Genomic DNA, 10035 nt, shown 5'->3' with positions numbered 1-10035 from the left:
CTGGTCTCATTGAATTCCATTGTAGGAAAAAAATATACTATGGGAGTCAATGAGACCAGAAACTGTCTGGTTACTGATGTTCTTCTAAATATCAGAAAATCGGCTGAATGGATTCGAAAACGGTAAAACTCGACTGTTTAACTCTGGGCGAGTTGTAAAATGAGCCTATTTTCAAAAAAAAAAAAGTGGAGTATCCCTTTAATGACAATATCTCTGGGTCTAATAAACCTCAGTTGTCAAGGGGGCGATAGAGTTTCCTTCAACATCCCTTTAACAAACTATTAATCTTTTGTTAATGGAAATAAATCTAAAAAGAAAAAACATATTAGATAAAAAAACAAGCTATATGAAAATTAATGAAATAATTTGGAAATAACTGGAAATAAAAAACAGAAAATGAAATAAAAAAAAAATTAAACGATGAAAAAAGCACAACAAAATTATTAAATATAAATTAAACCTAAATGGTAATATAAAAAAAAAAAAAAAAAAAAAACTAATAGAAATGACAAAATCACATAACACAATTAATAGTTTCAAATTATAACTAAATGTAAAAAAATAAAAGCCAAATCAAAATATTTATAAAAAGTAACAGTATAAAAATAATACTCAACATTGCCAATACTACTTACATGCAATGTAAAAAAATATTTACTAGATTTGTTATCACAACATTTTTTCTTTTGTCAAATCAACTTAAATAATTTATTTCGTTCATATAACTTATTATTTTGAGTTTCTGATTATTAAATTATTATCCTTCATTGTATTAACTCACTTTTTCCATTTCAATCAACTTAAAATTTTAAGGCAACCAGGTTACTTAATTTTTTAAGTTAAACCAACAATATTTTTTTACAGTGTGTAAATGCAATGCGTGCGTGATTCATACATGTCCAGTAATCTGAAGCGTACGATAGTAATGTATTGCCAAAATGCTGGCATGGATCAAAACCTCAAGCTGCTGCAGGCGCCAACATTTATTTCATTGCTTTTCGATTTGGAGGGCCATTTGTCCGTCTCTCAACGCCTGCAAGGCTGCTGTTTATTTTCTGTCTGTCGGAAAGATGGCACGTCCCGCAGGGCAGGTGAAAGGGGCCTGTGTCTGGTGGCCGTCCGGACGCTGCATTTATTAACACCATCAACATGGCTGGAGGTCCACGTTTGGATTGCAAAAAGAGAAAAATGGGAGCTCCATCCAAACTCAACACTCAAAGCTAATCACCGTCACCTCGTGGTTCCCTCCATCTCGCGCAGCCGGCCGGATCGAGCTGAATGTACGGTCCACCCAAAAGCCACCGATCTCCTCATTTGCCTTGACTGATGGAAAACATTAAGAACATGTTGAAATGTCATGTTAGTCTTCCACTCTCTTTGAGCTCAACCTCGCACAAGCAAATAACGGTGCCAAACTTCAGCGGCGAACCCTTCCAAGAAGTGAAGATTAAAAATACATACTTGAGAATATTTAGACCACCAGGAAATGGATGACTTGTGTTCAAGGGTGTATGAATGTTTCGTGTCTTTCAACTCTGTAAAATACAATGTTTGCTAAAACTAAAACAGACTGTGTTTACATTTAAAGGCCTTTTTTTTTTCTTTGCATGATTGTGTTTATGGGGTGCAATATAACATGTATTTGTGGTTTTTCTTTGTTAAAAAGTCTTATTTTTCATAAATTTCACCTTTATTGTGAGCCGCTTTCTCATCTGTCATTTGAACGAGCGGTTGACTTCCTGATTCTATGAAAACACTCCCTCAGAAACAGGCAGTGGGCTCAGATTGGTTAGTTTGGGCCGGTGTGTTGTGATTGGCTAAACTGTAGTGCACGTTGTCCAGAAAATTCACGCCCATTACCTTTACGGGCGAAGTTGCATGTATTGAAAGTTATGCATTTGATCCTGGAATTAGTTGACGGTGTAAAGCATTCGGAGTGTCGATGGATTCGGCCAGCTCTTCTCTAACGCGGTGTGTTTCTATCAGAGCTGGTGTAAAACGCAGGGCGTTTCTGTAAATGTCAGGCTCTTGGCACTCACGCCACAGCAGATGGGGAACAAAGAGGAAAGGGAGAGATGAGGATGTCGGGAACGTCGTGCCGCGCTCCCCTGATGAATGAAGATCTGGAGTTGTGTAGAGATGGAGCCAAACGCAGCCGATGAACTCCAGGACACGCAGTAAATCACTGGGCCACAGTCAGGAGGTCATGAACTTCACCAACAGTCCATTCTTCTCTTTTTGATCTCCTTTTCTCTCCCTCTGTCAGGGTGAGAATGAAAACAAATGAGATCTTATCAACGTTTCAATTGTTTCTAGACAGCAATATTGAGATTGGAGATTCTAGGTTTCAGATGTTTCTCCTGAGATAGAGTTATAAAACATTTTGATTAAATTTTTTGACATATATCAGCCACATCATCTCAACACAAAGTCCAAACCTAATGAAACTTGGACACCACACTGTAAAAATGAATATGCTTTATCTAATCAATAAAATTGTGGCAACAGATTACAAGCAACATTATTTATTAAATTGAACAAATTAGAGTTGAGTAATAGTTAATCAAATTAATATTCTAATTAATTCTAATATGTACAATTTAATTAATAATATTGCTTGTAATATGTTGCCACAATTTTATTGATTAGATAAAGCATATTATTTTTTTCAGTGCAGGATATTCTGAGAATGCATAGCAAAACTCCACCATTAGGCGACGCTCTACATTAAATAAATTAAAGGGGTGGTATAATGCCCTTTTCATGAGATGTAAAATACATCTCTGATGTCCCCAGAGTGTGTATGTGAAGTTTTAGCTCAAAATACCCCACAGATATTTGTATATAGCATGTTAAAGTTGTAACTTGTTGAGGGTTAGCAAAAACGCACAGTTTTGTGTCTGGCCCTTTAAATGCAAATGAGCTGCAGCTCCCGACACAGTGGGTGGAGCTTCAAGAGTGTGTTCAAGAGTGCAGCTCTGATTACCTCACGCAAACACATGCTAAAACGTCCGAAACTGTGAGTCAGACAAAGATGGAGATGCTCAAACAGCATCATTACACACTAAAGTTAGAAAAGTAAAATCATACTTTACCACCCCTGTAAATAACATCAAACTTCAGAACTGAACAAGTTGAAATTGATGTGCTGCCTGCATGTCTTAAAATAAACAATGAGACAATCAATCAAACAATCAATCAAAATTTTGCAGCCTAAATTTTAATTCTGAGCCATGTTATTTTTGTATCGTTGCTATACTTTTGTAGTTTTAGTTAATTTATTTTTAAAGCCTATTTTTACTGTCAATTTAATTTATTTGTTTATTTTCCTTCGCAAAAGTTTTTTTTTTTTACATATTTTATTTTTCATTTTATTTCAAGTGACGATTTTTTTTTTTTTTTTATGGTTTTCAAAAATAATTTTGAATGATCAAACTCTTTGGCAAATATTAGTCAATAGATTTTCAGGTGTGACCCATAACGCCTTATTGTGATGTCCAGTATTTTATTTATTTTCCTTTGGCTCCTACATTATTTTCCCACAAGCATGAATGAATGAAACATCAATTCGGCTGAAGTTGATCCTTTAACGAAGCATAATGGAAGCATTCATTAGCTCTCCTAAGCAATGAAAGAGCAACAACTGAGCAATAACATTTTCCTCTGGGTTTGTGATTTCTGTCAAAAGTTAGTGGTTTGAAGAAATGATCGGAGCTCGTTTAAATTTACATATGATCGAAAGTCAGACAAATAGAGGAGAAGAAAGAATGAATGAAGAGGAAATGTGTGTGTGGTTTTCAGCAAAGCTTGTTTATAATTCATAATTGCCTTGGCCTGGGGACGTGCCAGCTGTACGAAACCAATTCCATCTGTTGGAATCACGCATGCGAGGTGAGAGACGGGAATACGCGCGGGCTATAAATGCAGGAAAGCGTGCAGACAAACTTATGCTCACAATCATGCAAGCGCACACTCTTATAAACATTCTGAACACACACCTTCAGGCCATCTGTAATACGGCTCATTGCTCGCAATGCTCTTCAAGTCATGGTCAGGATCAAACACAGCGCTTATGTACAACACACACTCAAACTGTTTCAGGGATGTTCGCATCCCTCAAGGATTGTGATGGTCTGATACAGATTTTGCTAAAACTACCATTTTGATGGAGCACGGTGATCGCAAAAACAAAACAAGCCATATTCTAACACATTCTAACAGATGATTGCTGTCTATATGTTATACAAAGCACAGAAGCACAGGCTTTAACAGATTTCAGCATTGGCAAGCAGCCAAATAGAAATATGCATTTGAATTATGCATCTAAAATGCGGCCCACTATGTTTGAGAACAGATCCTCTATGTTTCACTGATTTCACTAGTCATTTTATTCTCTCCAGTAATTCTTATAATTTAATGAACAGCTTTTTTCCATCTCTCCAACTGACTGTTATCAGCCCGGCCACGGCTGTATTTATTCGCTGCCTTTGGCTGTGATATTTCCCCATAACGATTCTGAGAAAAACTGAAAAAAAAAAACCCAAACCATTTCATATTTCTCCAGCCAAAGCAGGACATAAACTCGTTTCCTCTGATCTGCATTTGAGAGGTTGAACGAGTGCCAGTGGGAAGAAGTTTTAGATGAGAAAGAGGCCGAGCACATTTTCTGTCTAAACGCTGATTCCAGGCATCTCCTGCCCTTTGACCCCGTTCTATATCTTTGATCTCTGCACCGAGAGAAAATGTAAACGACTGACGGCGAGGATGGCGCTCTTGCTGGTTGATCTCACATGATTCAGTCCAGCGTTAGTCTTTTAGTGATTGTGAAATGAATGGATCACTCATCATTTTGTCGACTTTTAAGCAAGCGTCGTACAGCCAAAATTAACATTCATCAAGCATCAAATTGGGGTAAAGATTGTCTTTGGTGTAAAGACATCAAATATAGCAGTTGGTAACTTTACAGGGAATTGAACGGTTTTAAAATAAACGGTTTAAGAATGAAAATCTGACTCTTGCTAATGCAATGTGAGCAATTCAATTGTAAGACAAACAGATTTTAAGGCCTCGTTTACACTGCATGGTTCAAGTGACCCAAATCTGATTTTTTCCTCTCATGTGGCACAGATCGGATATGACCGGTGAACGTGTAAGCAAGGAAAAAACGCATGGATTCTGATTTTCTCAGATTGGATTCAGGCCTCATTCACATGTGGTAATAAATCGGATATGAATCGGATACGTGCATTTGCGTGTGCCATGTAAGCAGACAAATCGGATATTCCCCGGTAATGCGAGTCGTACGTCATTAAAAAGTGCGCGATGATAGGCGCGATGGACGAAAGGATACACACAGTGGAGCAATGCGGAGGTTTCATGTCTTTTGAGTGTTTGGGGCGAAGAGTGCAGGCGAAAATGCAGGGTTGTTACAGAAATAAATCCGTTTTTGAAGACATTTCACAAAATATGAGGCATCGTTTTAAGTGCTCGCCGCTAGAGCCTCTCCTCTTTTTTTCTCCGCCGTACGAGACCAATGTTTTGATGACTTATTGAAATATTGTGTAAAGAAAACACTGGATAATTTAATTCATGTCTGCATCCATTGAAGTTCGTGCTGTTTTGTTTAATTTCCCAGGTCAGAACGTCTGCATTTGTTCGTTTCAGCAGTGTATAGTGTAAATGCAAAAATCGGATATGGGTCACTTTTAAAAGATGATGTAAGCAGGTCGTCAAAAAAAAAAATCGGATATAGTCAGAAAATCGGATTTGGGCATCAAGACCTGCAGTGTAAATGCAGCCTAAAAGACAACTAGTTTTTTGACAAACATCAGAAGTTGATATAGGAGGCTGTGTAACGACACGCATGTGGAATATTCCTCACATCGTACAGTATATATACACTGAACAAAATTATTCATGAGCTGAACTCAAAGATCTAAACATCTGAACACAAACCTTTGCTCACAATGCTCTTTAAGTCATGCTGAGTACGTGGGCGATTTGGTCTGCGCAAGCGCCGGAAGTGATCTCTCGCGCGCGTATGTCACTCATTGTTTACACAGAGATTTTGGAAGTGTTACCTTTCACTGTGAAGATCTAAACATATTTAGATATACATGAAATCGCAATGGAAGACGGTTTGATATATCAACAGACTATGTTGAATTTTTTTCACAACCATATTTAGATTGGCTATCGATAAAAACGATATAAATACTGTTCGTTTTCTCACACAAAGCGCTTGTTTCGTGTCTTAGGCCATCGATGTGTACTTACATTTACGAGTCATTAAATCATGTTTAATTTGGACTTCTCTGTGCATGCTCTTTGAGGTGGTGACCATAGACCCCCATTATATGACTGACAGACAAGAACGGTTTGACCTAAAAATGTCAAAATTGAAAATACTGCGGAAAAAAGGATGTACTACATCTTGGATGCCCTTGAGGTAAGCTAAAACATATCAAAAATTAATTTCAAAGTGAACTATCCCTTTAAGTCAGATATGCATCAGATTTGAACATGCCCTAAATAATCTCATATGTGCTTTAGTGTTACACACAGAACTGACTGACGGTGTAAATGTGGCCAAAGAAAGCGTATTTTCATGAAACCTCACCTCCAATTTAAAGGTTTCATTGCAAAGTGAGCAAAACAAAGAACAAGTCAAGTAAATATGGGCACCTAGATGGAAAATGACTTAGTTTAACTTACGAAATACGACACTCTGCATTTTTACAGCAAACAAAGATGCCATTCAGCAAACTGCCCTGAAATAAGGTTCATATTAAGGCTCATTTTCAGCAGATCCAAAACGTTCCAGAAATTATAAAAATTAGAGATAAATAAAATCTGCTGGAACAAAGGGGATACTGGGGAGGAATGCTGCTTGGAAAAGCCTGGAAGTTCATCTGCTTCTCCCGCAACGGATGGAAGGAAACAGTAGTAAGGAACAAAGTGGTAATAATCGGCACAGAGATAACGTCATTCTCAAGATGGGTGTGGAGCAGTTCACTTAAACGTGTTCTCAGGCCTCAAACCAACAGGTTATCTCTATTAAGAAAAGGTTTTCCTGTCTTTCCTGAGAACTAAAATTCATGCTAAAGATGATCTGATGTGTGTGTGTGTGTGTGTTCTTGGCAGCCGTCAGATCTAAAATCTCTGAAATGGGTTTCCACTGAACAAAACAATCCCAGATTCCCAGAAATGAAATGCTCAAGACACTACGGAGTCCCTAAAGAGACATGATGATATTAAAAAATGAGATGGGAGGAAAAATTATATTTTGATAGCTTTGCATTCCCCGGAGAAACTTTGTATTTGTTTGCAAAACATTTTTTTTTTTTTTTTTTGCATTTTACTCTTGTAAATGTATTAGGAATGTTTAGATATTTGTACTGGAAAGCAAGATAAAAATACTAAATAAAAAAATATTTTTCTTTTTTTAAATCAAAGTTGTAATTTGGTCATACTATGCAAAAGGTGCTAATTTTATTTATATATATATATATATACAATCCAACTTATACAAAATGAAATTTAAAATGCAATGTCCGACCAGAGAATAAATGATGATTTGAGTTGTGCTGGAAATTACATTTGCTCATTAAAGATCAGAAGTAACATTAAAGATTAAGGAAATTTTTAGTAGACAAATGAAATGAACTAGCGAGTGTTTAAATGCTATAACATCAGCAGTCGTACAGAAATGTTCATAGCCTATAAATCTCTGAGGAGCTCCACATCTCCTGAGAGTTCAGTATTGTTTGCTGGTCTTGTTTGGAAGTCTAAATCTGATTCTCACCTGTTCACAGAAAAGCTGCTGAATGAATGGCGAAGGCCTGCGGGCAGGGTATCCTACACCCTGGGAATGTCTTCAAGCTTTTGTACGTGTCTGTAAACAGATCTGCTCATCATTTATTTACAACAGACCATTTCGTCAACACCCAGCCAGGCCACGGAGAAGATACATGGAGCGTCCCACAACATCCTAATGGAGGTTCAACACACAATGGAGATGAAATCAACAAGGACACCCTGAAGAGAAGATATAGAGACACAAGTGAGACTCAAAAACACCTTGCTTTTTGGTTTGAGGACATATATACAAAGACATCAAAATCTTAAGTAAATCTAAAATAGTACATATACAGCTGTAAATAAAATATATGAACAATAGTCACAAGAGCCTGGTTTCCATTGCAGATTTGCGCAAAAATTGTGATATTTTCGAAATGTCTAATAAATGTTTAATAAAAAAACGGTCTCATCTTCTGTCCAAACACACCGCGCCACCCTTAAAGAATGATTGATTTTTATGTACACCAGGTGTCAGTAAATGCAAAATGTTTGTGACATATGAGAGTTTTTGCAAAATTGACCATTGGCCGTATTTTCAATTCACAATTTCAAATTGCGCAATTTGAAGGGTAATGGAGACACAGCTAATAAAACAGATATTGTAACTTACATACAAGTGTAACGGATTATTGAAAAAGAAAAACATTTAGGGCGGGACTTGGTTCTGTGTATCGGTTGTTGATTGGATGTTGAGATTGGGCATGGCAAATATGCTTGCAGGGGATTGTAAGAAATTTTTTTTTCATTTTACGCACAACCTCACTTCATTTAGATCAGTTTTTTTATTTTATGTTAGGATATTTACTGGAAAACAAGACAAAAATACTGAGGATGAACAGCAGTTTTTGCAATGATTTCCAATCAAGTTGTAATGTCGTCAAATTATGCAAAAAGTGTGAAGATATGATTATTATTTCGGTAACACTTTACAATAAGGTTCATTTATTAAACATTAGTTAATGTATTAACTAACATGAACTAACCATTTGTTACTGTATTTGTTATTCTTTGTTAACGTTAGTTAATACTAATCTAGCTGTTCATTGTTGTTCATGTTAGTTCACAGTACGTTAACTAATATAAACAAGATTTTTAAAAACTATTAGTAAATGTTGAAATTAACATTAACAAAGATTAATAAATGCTGAAGAAGTATTGTTCATTCTTTGTTTTACAGATTAATTTTTCACAATTAAATCAATAACATGCATTTAGAAATAAAAATGCTGAATTTAAGAGGTTTGCCTGCGCTATTTTTTAAACCCCTTTGCACATCTGACAAATAATTTAACTTCACTGGAAAGGCCAGTTAGTGCTAATTAAGCGAAACTTAGACTACATCCCTGGGCCATTTTCTTGATTTTTGGGAAAAAAAAAAAATATTTTTTGCAGGTGCATGGATAAAGTGGAAATGCTGCACTAGTCGGGATATGATAGTCCGGTCAAATTCTGCTATACTTTAGCAGTGCTTATGTTGCACATCTTACTGCATTAACATGTGACGGCATACTAAAAGATTTAGCACATAATGAGTGTCATGGGAAGAGAGGTTTTAATCATCGCCTTTGTTCTCTCCGATGAAATTTAGTAAACAGAATTCATCTAGAAAACAAAACAGCTACTGTATGTGCTGTGCCATAAATCAGGAAAGTCTTTGGGTTTGTTTTTGGAAAACACAGGCACGTCTGCTCATAACAACCCTTCAACACAATGCGAAGAACTCGCTTTACCTCTTTGATTATATTGGGCTCTCTGCAGGATCCCAGACTCTCGTCTCATTAGTTTTCTCCAAATGCCTCTCAGAATTTCTCTTACCTCTGTTGTGAACCCATATTCCCCCCCTGCGGAGATCTGAATTCTGGGGATGTTTACCCAAAACAGTGGGGCGGTCTCTTCCAAGCCGAGATTAAACTTCAAGTATAACCAATCATGTCTTTCTGGGCTGAAGCCCTCACATTTTCTGCCTTCAGACCAAAACAGATTTATTATAACTCCTTCACCGAGGGCAACACCACAACCAACCGAATCACCCATAAAATGACTTACTTAGAGGTTAAAACATTACAAACCGAAACGAAATACATCTAAAATTGGACAACAGCTGGATTTTAGATAGTTCTGACCAACGGCACTGAAAACATCGGCTGACCTAGATACACGTCTACTGATAAAACA

General features: G+C 36.7%; 1 long non-coding RNA gene across 11 annotated transcripts in view; it reads right to left on the bottom strand.

Moving 5' to 3' along the window:
• Positions 1 to 703: 703 nt before the first annotated feature.
• Positions 704 to 10035, bottom strand: part of LOC120471079 (uncharacterized) — a 60199-nt gene continuing 50867 nt past the window's right edge. For 4 of the 11 annotated variants that reach the window (XR_016145813.1, XR_016145816.1, XR_016145811.1 and 1 more), the window contains 3 exons: positions 7805 to 8037; positions 2040 to 2259; positions 709 to 1323 (listed from right to left, as the gene is read on the bottom strand). This is a non-coding gene — a long non-coding RNA (uncharacterized LOC120471079). Of the gene's footprint in view, positions 1324 to 1860; positions 2260 to 7804; positions 8038 to 10035 lie in introns of all 11 variants that reach the window. The other 7 variants (XR_016145815.1, XR_016145818.1, XR_016145814.1 and 4 more) reach the window with 7 other exon arrangements.

This window comes from Pimephales promelas, chromosome 12 (assembly GCF_988280905.1).
Source record: "Pimephales promelas chromosome 12, fPimPro1.hap1.1, whole genome shotgun sequence".
NCBI lineage: Eukaryota > Metazoa > Chordata > Actinopteri > Cypriniformes > Leuciscidae > Pimephales > Pimephales promelas.
The sequence above is the reverse complement of the archived record's forward strand: the minus strand, read 5'-3'. Positions and strand labels throughout refer to the sequence as shown.